Raw genomic sequence first — 15,849 nt, 5'->3', positions numbered from 1 at the left:
ACCGGGAGAGAAAAGATGTACCATATTTTAATAGATATGACACATTTTTCTCTCCCCCTTTTACGCAAGACAGCACAGCATTTTGGCCCATTGTTGCCATGCATCAAAGTACAGAAAATCTGGGCCTCAATTTTACACAATCTCACTCAGTACCTTTCACTCATTTTGACTCACACACACACGCTTACAAATACAGAAACATTCTCTTACACATCCACAAGTTGTCTATCAATTAATCACACTCTCATCCACAATCACGCATAGAACATACATTTAAAACCATTGTTACTTACCACAGCTGCCACCACAGATCCCAAGAATGCTCCATTTTTAATTACACTAATAGTGAATAATAGAATAGTATTCAATATTATTATAATGTAAAACATGCAAACACTTTGGAACACAGAGCCCCAGTATTCTTGGCACTGATGTTGCTACTTCTGAGGCCAGGTAGCACAAAGGCAGTGTCAGGGGTTACAGCTACGATCCCGGGTGACTCCTAAATGATATCTATCTGTCGAAGAACTTCTGTCAGGACAAAGTGGAGTGGAGACTATGCTGCTTGCCACAAATTCATAGTGGGGACAAATCTCTTTCCCTTCTGCCATCAAGCGAGCTTAAGGCAGATCCAAGGGAGAGTGGAAAATACACACCAGGGAATCCCAATGCACAGAGGTGGGATGTCAGGTAACCTGTCATATTACAGTGTCTGGTTTGCTCTTACTGTGGTTACTTACACACATTATGGCCTCTAACCTTTATCAGAGTGAGAAATGTAGTATTCTAGTCCAATTTTTTTCATTTATATAGTACTTTGCACCCTGATGAGACACTGATGTAAATGCAACTATGGGTAGCTATCTCCAACATAGGGTAGAGAGTTTAATTTTAAAGTCATGAACAGCAGTTACCCAGGTGGAAATCATGTTGGTGTTGTGCAGGACTGTCCAGAGTGTTGATTTTTTCTTGATATACGACAATGCTCCTAGGTGTGCAATTGAGGGAGGATGAGTGAGGAACATACACAATTTATTGTTGTATATTGTTGAATGGGTGTGGGTTGTTACGTGTTTACTGTGTGAGAAGTATTTTTCATGTTCTAATGATGAGTAGTAAGGTACATTACTAATGTTGTTCGGATCCTGTAATGGTAATTATTACTGGGGAAGTAAGAAGCTATGAAGGTTGGACATCCATACTGATTGCTCCAATTCCACCATGATGTATCTTCAAGTGATTGCGTAATTGTATGAAAAAAATTGATAAGAGCGTTCCAGTCAGTCAGTCTCACTTTGAGGGATATTAGTTATTAGATCTGTATGAAAATCCCACTAAGTGTGGGTTCATCTCTATAGCTAGGATTAAAGAAATATTCTTCCAGAAAATGAAGTCTGATAGAAGGGAGGCCGTTGGAAATATAAAAACAGTGAAGTAATATTTAATGTGTCCTCAAAATCCCCAACTTATTTTATGTAGCTACTGTGTCTAATCCTCAACATAGGTTTATTCTAACGAGGTTTCGATTAAAATACATCTCCTTGATGTTGGGTTATCACAGTAATGTATGTTCTGTAGACGATTTGATGTTATGTGCTTGTGACGGGAGGGGTTTGCAGACAGATTTGTACATCCTTTTTTTTGTTCTTTCTATTCTGTACAGAATAGTTTTATAATTCCCATATTAGGCAAGTTTAAATTTAGGAGATGTAGACCTGTACTTTACTTTTTTCAAACGTTGGGTAACCCTCTGGTGTGTTACTCATTGGTGTCATTCATCTGGGCTGCACTGAAGAAAAGGCGAACTGAGACACTTTATGAAATCTGTTTTTATAGATTCTTCTATTCATTTTTAAGATTTGCTGCTTATGTAACTTGGTTTTGGTTTTAGGGATGAAACACCTTTTTAATAATGCAAGATGATTTTTAAAGTTAATTACTGTTCGGTTTTATTGCCAGTTGATACGTTTGATTGTATCTGCTTTTTAATATGAATTTTCTTGCTTCTGTAGTTTATAGGCTATGAAATATAGCAAAATGAAATAAATTGACTGACTGACTGATAAGAACCTACAAAGCAGAATTAAAAAAAATAAAGTTATGAATGATGTGGACAACATATATGAAAAATACAAATACGTAGTGTTAAAACAAGCTACATTTTTGTCACTGCATTTGTGAATTATTCACACACATACTTTAATCCTTGAACTAATTCTAATGTTGTGATTCACATAGAAACTAGTAAGCACTCACCTATTTACTCCAACATTCAAGAGTAGGTTTACTCCTTCCTCGACTTTACAAACTTTCCATCAGTATGCATGAAAGGTTGTACCAGGCATATATTTCCAAGAGTAGTCCTAGGCAGGCCTAGTGACAGTCCCAGCAGGATCATTGTTCTGTTATGTGAAATTCTCCAAAAAGAGAACTCCACATCGAGGAATAGGATCCACTGTACACAGATAGATAGCATGGGTGCAATAGGTCCCAATGCAATATGACCCCATGTCTTGACTTGATAGCAAAACACAACATCAAACTGGAATGAATTTGCCCCTCAAGCCTCTGGGCCCCAGTGCCACTTCACCTGAAAGCAATGCATATGCCAATTCTAATGCACACTCTTTTTGTCCGCAAGAATAAACATTTTCTCTGTGAGAAACCTCTACCACACACCCTTATCAGATCTGTCTATGCCCCATTCCCCTTCCCACTTGGAAAAAAGATTTATGCCCGCTCCTGCCTCAAATAAATCTTTTTCCAGGGTTCAAAGGGGAAGAAGAAGAGTAAATGCCGAAAAATAGCCATGTGTGTGGGCATCTAGAATCTTCCAGGGCTAGTACGACTTAGAATGCACACTTTCCCATCCTTCCAGTAAGATTTACAAGTGTGAAGAATTCAGTGCTCACCGTGAAGATCTCCAAACATATAAATGAGCTTGAGAATTTCTGGCAGGCATAAATACTCAAAGTCAAAATCAAAATATTCTTTATTTGGATGTGTGAAATCCATTAAAGGAATAAAGGTTTTCCATGCAGTACAGGCAATGCTTGGGTTAAAAAAAAAACCCTTATGCAACACATGACCAGTTAAAAAAAAAAAGAACAGTACCTGTGAAGAAGGCTTTAGAGATTTACTAGGCCAGTTTTCCAAGCAGTATAGTCAAGGCTTGATTAAAAAAACCATATCCAAACAATTACCAATTAGAAATACAAAACAATACTTGTAAAAAAGCGCTTTAGAGATTTACAAGGTCAATTTGTGGCAATGACAAGATAGTTAGCAGTTATTATGGATTACAATAGTACTTGCACAAGGACAGCTTTATGCAAGTCTTGTACTAATCAGTAATGTTAGTAAAGTTAGTGCACAAAATACTTCGAATACTAATAATCAATTTATAATAAAAGGCTATTCAACCAAAAAAAAATCATATCCGGGACCAGCGTATGTGTCAAGATATTCGGCTATTCCGATTCATGCCTTAAATTATCCAGGAAATTCAGAGTATTTATTTTCTTAATTATACACATCATGAAAGTATAAACAGTATAACAGATCCCTTCATTCTCTAAATTACCCAAAAAGTTAAAAGCATCTTGCTAAAACTTGAATTTCTCAGGTAGATATAGAGGAAACAACAAATGCTTTCTATTGTCGCTGTGCAATCCACAAAACAACATGAGATGAATCGTTGACAGTAAGGCCTTCCAATCACAGGGATATTTTGGTAAATTATTTAACCATGTACCCCCTTCTGGGGATGCTACAAGGTGGTGTAGGATACCCTACTGCATCCCTGTTAAATAAAATCTTTGTTGGATATTCGTAAATATAATCAACTACCCCTGCGCTCCTTGGGTGACAGGTCCTAGCAGAGAGTTTTTGAAGTTCTCTGGTTTCTCTAACAGCCATTCTATTAATACTAAACATACATTTATTTTCATTCTTGCTATAACATAAGATATTAACAGCTTTTTTACAGACAGCATCTTGTAGCTCTTTTATTAACCCATCGAGGTTTGTCAACCACAGAATCTTGTTGTAGAGTTCAAGAGTGAGACAGTCATGTATAACATCTATGAAGTACTTGTGCTCTGGTTTGCTCCAAATATTATGCCAACAGGTGAGCATATTAAGGCAAACTGTATTGAACTGTAAGATAAGGCATGTCCAATTGCCTGTGGGTAAAAAAAGACACTGCAGAGTGGGGCACAGTCAAGAGCTAACATAGGAACAGTTTTTTCTGAGTTTGTAAGATTCCGGTCCTTGTTGTGCCCCAACAGTGCAACTCCGTAAGTAGCAGAAGGGACACATTTACTCCTGAAAAGCGGAGTTAATTCCCTGATTATTTTTTTAGCACATTTGCTGGAGAATCTAAACAAAGCCTCAATAGATCTGGCAGTTTTTAACTTTGCTGTATTTAGGTGTGGGCTCCATGATTTGCGTGGGAGAAAAGCACCCCTAGATAGGCAAAGTTCTTGCTTTCCTCAAGTTTATGGCCAATCACATGCTGTACTTTATTCTTTAGTTTTCCCTTCCCACAAACTATAATGAAGGTTTTCGTAAAATGTAGTGTCAAATCCTTTTGCTCTATACATGCTGCAAACCTTTTGATCAATAGTTGTAAACCATTTGTTATTTTTGAAACCTGAATCATCGTCAGGATCTGACTCAGGTCCAAAGTAGGTAACCGAGCAGGCGGAAGGCCTTGAGGAAAGTGTGATTACAGGCACTGCCTCTCGCTGTGATCCTTTTTGTGAAAAATGATCGTAACTCTAATATTCTCTCAATTTTAAATTACAAACTCACCCTCACTTATGCACACCTTAGCGTACATTACACCTGCTTAGGCTCACTTCCTGCCCTAGCAGCACTGGTCCTGAAGAAAGCCTCCTGACACAGAATTGATTGGCAGAAACATGTAGACCATTTCACCTTCTTGGGATGTGTGAGATACTTTTTTCTCTTTCACATCCACCCTTGATTTTAATCCCCAGGAACTCTTTATTAAAATTATCCTGATTTGACTGAGTATCCTGCATCATCAGCATATAGAAGCACTAGGGTTTCCTGGATTGAAAAAACTACCAAAGTGGCTAATGCAATCTGATTGGGAGACTATGGACACAAACCGTGGGTCACCAGTATCTTTAAAAAATGGGAAATGTATTATCTGCCAAAAGAGTATCTGATCTCTACATTCCACTGCCTGAACCAATCAGGCCCATGTCCGTTCCTGCAGTAACTTCTTCCTCTGTACTAATGCTTGTTTATAACACTGTCTTATTTTTGTAACTATCTGTGGGGCTTTTTTTAAGTTCCGACTTGCTTTTGACCATGAGGTGTCAAACCAGCCTGTCGGCTTATTCTTAGACCTCTTTACTGGTAATTTAAAAAAAGTCTGAAACTGTAATGGTAATTTTGTTAAAGGCATCAACAATCCTTTTACTTGCTTCCTCTGGATCTGTACATACCATCAAATCTTCTTTATTTTTATTAATGCACATGATTGCCGAATCATCAACCTCAGACCATTTAAGGCTAATGCCAATATTCCTTGCTACTTTTACATGGGAAGCTAGCTGGAGTGCTTTATGATTGTTAAACCAGCCACGGCCCGTGGAGGGAGTTTCGGTGGGGTGGAGAGGCGGAGCAAGGGGGGGTCAGGGTGGGGGTGCTAAAAACCGAGTATGGATAATTAAAGGTAAGTAAACAATTTAATAAATAAAACGAATTTCGTAGCGCACCTTGCATCACATTTTGCGATGCAAGGCGCGCTACGAAATTCGTTTTATTAATTAAATTGTTTACTTACCTTCAATTATCCATACTCCGGTTTTTAGCACCCCCCACCCTGCCCCTCCCCCACCCCGCCTCTCTGCCCCACCGAAACACCCTCCACGGCTGTGTTAAACTCTACTTTTATGGTTAGTGTTATTGAAAGATGATCATTGTAATTTGAAAATCCACATAAAAGGAGAACAACATATCCAAACTATGTGTAGAGAGCAAGATATGATCAAAGCACACGCTACATCTGTTCCCTTGAAAGGTATGCAAGGGGACATTTCCATTTTCACTACTATGTTCTGAAAGTTCAAAGTTATATTTGTGGATTACTTCATTTGAGTTATCCCAATATCTATTATTTTGAAAGTGATTCAGAGTATTCCATGATGCATCATTATATTCACATACAATGGTCAGGGAATGTTTACACCTACTTAAGTTAAAATCGCCCACCCAGATGAACACACACTCATCACTCATGTTCTTAGCAAAAGATTCCAATTCCCTATCTAGTTCTTCTACAATTTTATACTTTGAGCTGCCAATAACATTGTTATAGGAATTTATCAACACAAAAAGCTGATTTAGACAGTCTGGAGAAGAGCCAGCTGGAAAAATGGGGATTATAGATATATTTTCCTTAATGTTACTGGAACTGTAGTTCAGAGTAAGATTGCCAAGCCACCCTTTGCCCACCAATGTGTTGATGGGATTGCAAGATTGGGGATTGTCACAAAAATATCTACTTAGAAACTTTGTGTCTGCCATGTTCATGCAGGCACAATATGTGTGCTGCGCTTACATATTCTGGCCACTCCCTTTCATCATTAACTTCATTGAACCTTGGTCCTGAAGAAAGCCCCCTGACCTGGCTGGGCATATAAGGGGCTGAAACATGTCAACCACTCACATGGACAAACCAGTGCGTTAGATTAGTAACTTATCTTCATATGCACCACCTTGATTTTACTTTTCCACATCTCCAATTAATTAAAGAAGTTTCTAATTTGGAGAAGTAGGCAATTTTAACTCACCTCACATTAGCACTTTTCATCACTGATCACTACTATATTACCAGTTGGTCAACCTTCAGGTGGAGGATAGCATATCAAAAAAAAAACAATGATAATGCTGTCACGTTAAAAATAGGCAGATAATCAAGATATACCACCCGCCACCTATGTACCTGAATGATGGCTTTTAAAGAGGGCCACCATACCTGACCCTGATTACACAGGTACAAGTGATCCATTCTCTCTTGATAGTTGACTCTCGCTCGGAAGCCAAATGGATCTCAACTTCTCTCTCCCTCTCTTGATTTAATACTTTTGAAAATCAACTGAGGCAATTTAGCTTTCAATTCTTTCTCCTGATCATTTGCATCGCTATAACTGAAATAGTTGTATGCTATTTGTCATATAACTTAAATCTCTTTAGGAGATTTGGCCTTATTCTGTTTGGCCTATATTTCTACACCATAATGCTAACACGGATTTTTATCAATTTATTTTTGAATTTATATTTAAACCTTACTAAACGCAATATTAGTTGTTGGGTACTTCTTGTGTAGCCAAATTGGTTACACTGTAATGAGATTAAATTGTGATTGTTTTCTTTCCTCTTACCTGTCACCTCTCAAGCAGCTAAAAAGACCATTGTGTTGCGTTGGCATGTTTACGTGGGTCAGAGTTTTCTCAGTTGACAGAATAAAGAGAGACAGGGTGGTAGGTGACACCTGTTGATGAGCGACAGGAAAAAAGTAATGCTCTGCCCTTATTCCATCCCCGAAATTTAGAGATGTTCACCGGCACCGGTTACCATCTTTTGTTTGATGGACAACATTGTCAAATATGACGGGCAGCTATTAATCTTTTTCAAAGATTTTCTTTTTCATACGCAAACTTCCAGATTAGGAGTTATTTTAAAAAAAGTAAAAATCTAATGCCCTCGTCTCCATCGTAGTTTGCTCCCAAGGTGTAGGGGTTGTTATTTTTTTCCTGTCACCCATGGACAGGTTTTACTCACTAACGTGGGTGATGGAGAAAAAACAAAAAGACATAACTCCATCCACCTTAAAGCCCTGATTCCAAGTTTGTCATTAACAAGGCGCTATTTATCGCACCTTACCAATAACAATACCCTAGGATATGCTGTTAGCCACATTCAAGACCCCCAGCGGGAATCCAGGTCCCAGCATGCCCTGCTTTGTGCCTGGGGGCGCTGACACTTCCCTGTGTGCCCAGAGGCATGTAAATTCAACCTGCGGCTCTCGCTCCGCGTGAGCCGCCGCCAGCCAAATTTGAGACGCCCAGGGGGACTCCAGGTCCCAGCATGCCCTGCTTTGTGCCCGGAGGCGCTGGCGCATGCCTCTGCGTCTGGCGGCATGTAAATTCAACCTGCGGCCCCCTCTTCATGGAAGCCGCCACCAGCCACATTCAAGAGGCCCAGCGGGACTCCATGTACAGAAAGCCCTGCTTCACACCCAGAGGTGCTGACACTTGCCTGTGCAGCCGGAAGGCACGTAAAGTCAACCTGCGGCCCCAGCTTCGGGGACGCACGCCTGTCCAAGGGCAGGCCCGCCATTGCCCGTCACAGACCGGAGGTGGCTGGGCTGGGCCACATCTCTGACATTTGCTGTTGGATATGTCTACCTGCGACTTTACAAGAATCCCACTGTGAGTAAAGATCGGTTTAAACTCAACTGTTCGAGATTGTTTAGGAGGGCCCAGGGGTGCTGTGCAGTGGCAGCTAGAATTTTCAATTGGCCTGCTCTTTTACCTTTTGGTAGAGGAGCGTTTGGACATGCCAGTTGTATCAATCAATCAATCAATCAATCAATTTGTAAAGCGCACTACTTACCCGTGAGGGTTTCAAGGCGCTGAGGGGAGGGGGTGCCGCTACTGCTCAAAGAGCGGTACAAAAGGGGGTGGTAATGGACGGAGCATCTGAACCAATCAAACATTCACACCCAGTCAAAACATCTGGGTTTAATCCATCACCGTTCTTTAGCCCACTCTGCCACCCCAGTTCAGACATGGCTAAATGCAAATCAGTCTGACCCTGTGCCTCATGGGAACAGTCCAGCCCGAACTGCCGAGCCATACCTTCCCTGGACCGGAAACAAGCTTCAGACGACCGGTTTCCGGCATTACAGCCGTCTTCAGCCCGGCTTGCTTGAATCTAGTGGCAAAGTGAGCAAGGGACTCACATCTGAGCATACCCTGCCACACTTATGGCGGCCAAAAGCAGTACAAAAGGGTGTGGTAATGGACAGAGCATCTGAACCAATCAAACACTCACACCCAGTCAAAAGATCTGGGTTTATTCCATCACCGTTCTTTAGCCCACTCTGCCACCCCAGTTCAGACATGGCTATATGCAAATCAGTCTGACCCAGTGCCTCATGGGAACAGTCCAGCCCGAACTGCCAAGCCATGCCTTCCCTGGACCGGAAACAAGCTTCCGAGGACCGGTTTCTGGCATTACAGCCGTCTTCAGCCCGGCTTGCTTGAATCCAGTGGCAAAGTGAGCAAGGGACTCACGTCTGAGCGTACCCTGCCACACTTATGGCGGCCAAAAGCAGTACAAAAAGGGGGTGGTAATGGACGGAGCATCTGAACCAATCAAACACTCACACCCAGTCAAAAGATCTGGGTTTAATCCATCACCGTTCTTTAGCCCACTCTGCCACCCCAGTTCAGACATGGCTATATGCAAATCAGTCTGACCCTGTGCCTCATGGGAACAGTCCAGCCCGAACTGCCAAGCCATGCCTTCCCTGGACCGGAAACAAGCTTCCGAGGACCGGTTTCTGGCATTACAGCCATCTTCAGCCCGGCTTGCTTGAATCCAGTGGCAAAGTGAGCAAGGGACTCACGTCTGAGCATACCCTGCCACACTTATGGCGGCCAAAAGCGGTACAAAAGGGGGTGGTAATGGACGGAGAATCTGAACCAATCAAACACTCACACCCAGTCAAAAGATCTGGGTTTAATCCATCACCGTTCTTTAGCCCACTCTGCCACCCCAGTTCAGACATGGCTATATGCAAATCAGTCTGACCCTGTGCCTCATGGGAACAGTCCCGCCCTACCTGCCAAGCCATGCCTTCCCTGGACCGGAAACAAGCTTCCGAGGACTGGTTTCTGGCATTACAGCCGTCTTCAGCCCGGCTTGATTGAATCCAGTGGCAAAGTGAGCAAGGGACTCACATCTGAGCATACCCTGCCACACTTATGGCGGCCTAAAGCGGTACAAAAGGGGGTGGTAATGGACGGCAGAGTGGGCTAAAGAACGGTGATGGATTAAACCCAGATCTTTTGACTGGGTGTGAGTGTTTGATTGATTCAGATGCTCCGTCCATCACCACCCCCTTTTGCACCGCTTTTGGCCACCATAAGTGTGGCAGGGTATGCTCAGACGTGTGTCCCTTGCTCACTTTGCCACTGGATTCAAGCAAGCCGGGCTGAAGACGGCTGGAATGCCAGAAACCGGTCCTCGGAAGCTTGTTTCCGATCCAGGGAAGGCATGGCTTGGCCGTTCGGGCTGGACTGTTCCCATGATGCACAGGGTCAGACTGATTTGCATATAGCCATGTCTGAACTGGGGTGGCAGAGTGGGCTAAAGAACGGTGATGGATTAAACCCAGATCATTTGACTGGGTGTGAGTGTTTGATTGATTCAGATGCTCCGTCCATCACCACCCCCTTTTGTACCGCTTTTGGCCGCCATAAGTGTGGTAGGGTATGCTCAGACGTGAGTCCCTTGCTCACTTTGCCACTGGATTCAAGCAATCCGGACTGAAGATGGCTGGAATGCCGGAAACCGGTCCTCGGAAGCTTGTTTCCGGTCCAGGGAAGGCATGGCTTGGCAGTTCGGGCTGGACTGTTCCCATGAGGCACAGGGTCAGACTGATTTGCATATAGCCATGCCTGAACTGGGGTGGCAGAGTGGGCTAAAGAACGGTGATGGATTAAACCCAGATCTTTTGACTGGGTGTGAGTGTTTGATTGATTCAGATGCTCCGTCCATCACCACCCCCTTTTGTACCGCATTTGGCCGCCATAAGTGTGGCAGATTATGCTCAGACGTGAGTCCCTTGCTCACTTTGCCACTGGATTCAAGCAAGCCAGGCTGAAGATGGCTGGAATGCCAGAAACCGGTCCTCGGAAGCTTGTTTCCGGTCCAGGGACGGTATGGCTTGGCAGTTCGGGCTGGACTGTTAATATGAGGCACAGGGTCAGACTGATTTGCATATAGCCATGTCTGAACTGGGGTGGCAGAGTGGGCTAAAGAACGGTGATGGATTAAACCCAGATCTTTTGACTAAGTGTGAGTGTTTGATTGATTCAGATGCTCCGTCCATCACCACCCCCTTTTGTACTGCTACTGCTCAAAGAGCCAGGTCTTGAGGAGCTTTCTGAAGGTGAGCAGGTTTTGGGTCTGCCGCAGATGGGTGGGGAGGGTGTTCCAGGTTTTGGCGCGAGGAAGGAGAAGGATCTGCCGCCGGAGGTTGTTCGTTGGATGTGCAGGACGGCGGCGAGGGTGAGGCTGGCCGAGCAGAGCTGGTGGGGCGGCGGTGTAGAAGTTGAGTCTGTTGTTCAGGTAGGCTGGTCCGGTGTTGTGGAGTGTTTTGTGTGCGTGGGTGAGGAGTTTGAAGGTAATCCTCTTGTTGACGGGGAGCCAGTGCAGGTCTGTTAGGTGGGAGGTGATGTGGTTGGGGTGGGGGACGTTGAGGATCAGTCGGGCGGAGGCGTTTTGGATGCATTGTAGTCGTCGCAGGTGTTTGGCCGGGATTCCTGCGTAGAGTGAGTTGCTGTAGTCCAGCCTGCTGCTGACGAGGTCTTGGGTCACCGTCCTTTTGGTTTCGGTCGGGATCCACTTGTAGATCCTGCGAAGCATTTGGAGGGTGTTGTAGCAGGAGGAGGAGATGGCGTTGACCTGCTTAGACATGGAGAGGGAGGAGTCGAGGATGAATCCTAGGTTGCGTTTAGGGTCCGTGGGTGTTGGAGCTGCTCCCAGTGTGGTCCGCCACCAGGAGTCATCGGAGGGGGTGGGGCCGAGGATGAGGACTTCCATTTTGTCCGAATTCAGCTTCAGGCGGCTGCTCCTCATCCACTCGGCGACAGCCTTCATTCCCTCGTGGAGGTTGGTTTTGGCTGTCTGTGGGTCTTTTGTGAGGGAGCGGATGAGCTGGGGTCATCGGCGTAGGATATGATGTTCAAGTTGTGCTGGCGGGCCACTTGTGCGAGGGGGGCCATGTAGACTTTGAACAGGGTCGGGCTGAGGGATGAGCCCTGGGGTATGCCGCAGATGATGTCAGTGGCTTTGGATTGGAAGGGTGGGAGGTGGACTCTCTGGGTTCTGCCGGAGAGGAAGGACGTGGTCCAGTCCAGGACCTTCTTCTGGATTCCGGCTTCTTGTAGGCGTGTTCTTAGTGTGCGGTGGCAGACTGTGTCGAAGGCGGCTGCCAGGTCCAGGAGGATGAGTGCTGATGTTTCGCCGCTGCCTAGTTGGCATCTGATGTCGTCTGTGGCTGCGATGAGGGCTGTATGGGTGCTGTGGTTTTGTCTCAATCTGGACTGGGATGGGTCTAGGATGTTGTTGTCCTCGAGGTGGCGGGTCAGCTGCATGTTGGCGATTTTCTCGATGACCTTCGCTGGGAAGGGGAGCAGGGAGATGGGCCGGACATTCTTGAGGTGTTTGGGGTCCGCCTTAGGCTTCTTGAGGAGGGCGTTGATTTCGGCGTGCTACCAGCTTTCCAGGAAAGTTGCTGTGTTGAAGGAGACATTGATGACCTTCCGTAGTTGGGGTGCGATGGTTGCGTCAGCTTTGTTGAATACGTGGTGTGGGCAGGGGTCTGTCAGGGAACCTGAGTGGATGGAGTTCATGACCTTGTGGGTTTCGTGGTTGTTGACGTAGGTCCAGGAGGCCAGATGGTTGGTGCAGGTGGCGTTCGTCGTGGGGTCTGTTGCGGTCATGGTGGATGAGGTATTGAAGCTGTCGTGGATGTCAACGATCTTGTGATGGAAGAAGGTGGCCAGTGAGTCGCACAGATCTTGCGAGGGCGGGATGTCGTTGGTGTTGGCGCTGGCGTTGGAGAGTTCCTTCACTATGTTGAAAAGTTTTTTCTGTTGTGTGCGTTGTTGTCCAGGCGAGCTTTGAAGGAAGATCTCTTGGCTGTTCTGATGAGGTGGTGATGTCTGCGGATGGCATCCTTATGGGCTGCGTGGCTGTCTGGTGTGTGGTCGTAGAGCCATTTCTTCTCCAGCTTCCGGCATGTACGTTTGGAGGTCTGGAGTTCTTCGGTGAACCAGGCAGCTTTCTTGCTGGGGTGGTTGATGGAGGGTTTCTTGAGCGGGGCCAGAGTGTTGACGCAGTCGTTGATCCACTGTCTGAACTTACAGGCGGCGGCGTCTGTGTCGGTGGGGGTTGGTGGGCAGGTTCTGGGCGAGGGTGGAGGTCAGCTGGTCTTTGGTGACTTTGCTCCATCAGCGGCGGGGCAGCTGTTGGGTGCGGTGGTGCGTGGCTGGTTTCTTGAAGGTGAAGTGGATGCAGCGGTGGTTGGTCCAGTGGAGTTTGGTGGTGTGGTTGAAGGCGATGTGGGCGCTTGTGGAGAAGATGGGGTCGAGCGTGTGGCCAGCGGCGTAGGTGGGTTCGGTGATGAGTTGTTGGAGGCCGAGGTTGGCGAGGTTGTCGATCAGGATGGCGGCGTTGGCGGCGTTGTTGTTCTCGAGAAGGAAGTTCAGGTCCCCGAGGAGGATGTAGTCCGTGGAGGCGAGTGCGTGGTTGCTGGCGAGGTCAGCGATGGAGTCGCTGAAGAGGGCCTGGGGTCCGCGAGGTCTGTAGGTGAGTGTTCCTCTGAGGGTGTATAAGTTTATTATGGGGAAAAGAAAGTGCGCCGCCACAGGCTCATCACCCGGACACTACTAAGGGCACTATTGACTCTTTTTTAATAAAGGCAGTGGGAGCAATCTCCAAAGAAATTGACAAAGCCGAGACGAGGCTTTCACGGGGCAGGGCTGGTACAGCAGCATTGTTACCGGATGAGAACATGGCACTGGTAGAGGAAAATGCTGCCGAAAACGGGGCAGGAGACATTTTGAATCAGGTGAGGAAGTAGAAGAGAGTGGGGGCACAAACTAGAGCTTTAGTACCAGTCTAAATAGCGTTGTGGCTGCTCAGGCTACACAGAGCCAGGCCACGTTACCTACCACAAGCTGTGGCGATCAGAATGGCCCACCAGCCCCGAAGAAGCAGCGTAAGACAAGAGGAAAATAGCTCCCAAGCAGCTGGGAGAAAACATCAGAGGCCCAAACTTTAGTGGTGCCAAGGACCCTGTTAAGGATTCTGAAGACTCTTGGGGATCCCTTCAGGAAAAAAAAGTGGCATTGGTGTCTGGTCTCCTAAAGGATTTTCTAAAAGAACTATCGAAAACTGGCATTGACATTAAAGCTTCGCTCTCGAACATTGAAAAATTGTTGCCCTAGAATAATCAACACATGCAGTTTGCTGCACCGAAGTTTAATGTCCAACAACAACTAACTCCTAATGCTATTCCACCATTAGAGACAAGCACTGAGTCCCAGAACCCACCACTGACTCTGGGTACAAAAGGATGGGGGGAATTGGGGGGACAGGCTACGGGGATGATTAGGACTGGTCAGCTGGGGGGTCTCAACATCATGGTCAGCGGGCCAGCGATGTCATTCAATCAGCCCACAATACCCAAAACTGGCCAGTTATAGACCTCCCTCTAGCAAGCTGTCCTTACACAGTGGTTCTAGTGGGGGTACCAGGACTGGTTCGCACACAGGATGAGGTTAGTGTCCAGTTGATAAATAAGGTAACCCACTGGTTGGGTTAACATGCTCCGTTAAATACCTCGGACCAAAGACACATCCTGATGGCTGGGAAAACCTTCCCTGGGGATTGTGTGATTGTCACACTTAGGTATCCGGCACTGGCCCAGAAGATTTTTTTTCTTCCTCTCGATCATTTATTATAGGTTCTGGGATTAAACCCCCATCCACACCCTTGTCTCCCCTATGTGTGGCAACACAGGAAGCGGGCCCTAGTTGGGGTGGGGGCCCTTTGAACACTAGAAATCCATTTGTGCCACTGAGGGATTTGAATGACATAGATTGACTCTTAGAGGGGGCGAGTATGGTAAGAATTGATGGCAAGCAGGTGGGATACACTGAGTCATTAAGGCGGGAGAGTGGAGATTAATAATGGGACAACTGGTGAAATCGACCATGGGCAAAGGGAGCAAGGGGAAATGAGATCTCCCAGTGAACATGGGGCTATTACTGATTCTCCTGGACCTCACGTGAGGCGAATTATGGGTGATTTAAAATTGATATTTTGGAACGTAGCAGGTTTGATTAGTAAGTTTCACAATGAGCAGTGGGTCTGTTATATCAGAACTTTCAGAAAATCGCCATCCAGGAAACATGAGAGTCAATCAACTCCTTCTTTTATGAAGGGTACAAAACATTCTTCTGTCCAGCTCAAAGGTCTAGTGCAGGGAAAGCTAGGGGTAGCCTAATTATGTTTGTAGATTTAAGGTTTCTGGGGAGATGGAAGCCCATGCTATGGGAGTCGGATGTAGTAAAGGCCTAACATTTGTAAGCAATACTTATCGTCTGACACTTTAAAAATTTTATAAGTACAGTCAAACTTGCAAGGATCAAAGTGCCTGGACGAATTAAGTACTCGCTTGGAGAAATTGCAACTTGAGGGCCGAGTCCAGTCACATTTAATACTAGCTGGAGATTTTAACTGTCACCTGTGTCCTCATTTGAGGGTGACGGATTGTGAATGGCAGACCTGTACATTCAAAAAGGAGCCATTCATGGAACACACCCAGTTAGGATGGGAATTGAGTGTGCTCCTAAATACCTTTAGCTTAACCCACACAATGGATCTGATTGCCCATCATCCAGATATAACTGTGGCCCCTACTTATAAGGGCAGAGGATGTGCGTCACTTTTTTTACTGATTTTATTTTTGTTTCTCACATAGTTAGGAGCTTCATCACCTCTTTTAAT

Source organism: Lissotriton helveticus, chromosome 8 (genome assembly GCF_964261635.1).
Source record: "Lissotriton helveticus chromosome 8, aLisHel1.1, whole genome shotgun sequence".
In the NCBI taxonomy this organism is placed as follows: Eukaryota; Metazoa; Chordata; class Amphibia; order Caudata; family Salamandridae; genus Lissotriton; species Lissotriton helveticus.
The sequence above is the reverse complement of the archived record's forward strand: the minus strand, read 5'-3'. Positions refer to the sequence as shown.